Source organism: Coenobita brevimanus, chromosome 14 (assembly GCF_032717465.1).
Source record: "Coenobita brevimanus isolate Jiangsu-jjx chromosome 14, ASM3271746v2, whole genome shotgun sequence".
In the NCBI taxonomy this organism is placed as follows: domain Eukaryota; kingdom Metazoa; phylum Arthropoda; class Malacostraca; order Decapoda; family Coenobitidae; genus Coenobita; species Coenobita brevimanus.
The window spans coordinates 5,618,024-5,618,873 of NC_136967.1; positions in this window are offsets into that span (position 1 = coordinate 5,618,024).

Consider the following 850-nt stretch of genomic DNA (forward strand, 5'->3'; position numbering starts at 1 on the left):
AGGAGGTTTTTCGAGCTAGATAAGATCTTATATAAGTCTGTAAGAATAAAATAAATTCATAATGAAAGGGATTTAATTTTCCTTTCAACCATGAAGTAACCGACCAACAACTATCATTGCTTTTCATTTTCTTTTTCCTTTTTTTTCATGCAGGTCAGTAGTTGGAATTACGTTGTCACTCGTATCGTGCAAGTTGTATTTCTCGTGAATTATGTTGACTACACTCCTTCACCACAAGGGGCCCTTTCTGAACTGAAGAAAATAATCTGCTGGCATAAAAAAAAAAAAAAAAAGGCCCCTCCCAAGCTACAGAAAATGAGCCCTTTCAAAGCTGATGAAAATAATGTGCTGGCAGCATGGAAAAATATGCCTTTTCTAAGATAAAGAAAATTTGCCCTTTCTAAGCTGAAAAAACAGGTCTGGTAGCATCAAGGGTAAGGTGAGCCCTCTCTAAACTAAAGAAAATAATCTGGTAGAAACAAGGAAGAAAATAAGCCTTTCTAAACTGAAAAAGGTAAACTTGTGGCAGCAAGGAAAAAGCCCTTTCTAAGCTGATGAAAACTGGACCGTCGATGAAAATGTAAGCCATTTCAAAGCAGAGGAAAATATTGTGGAGGCATCAAGGAAAAATAAACCCATTCTAAGCTGAACAAAGTAAACTCTAAGCTGAAGAAAACAATGGAAATAAGTCACGGTACTGAAGGGGTTAATGGAGACTATATCGACACTTTCACCACCAGAGATCCATCCCGGGGTTGATCAGATCTTTGTACTATTATTTACTCATACTTTGCCTAAAATTACCCTCTCTCTCTGTTTTTCATGTTCAGCTGTAACAATAGATTAACAC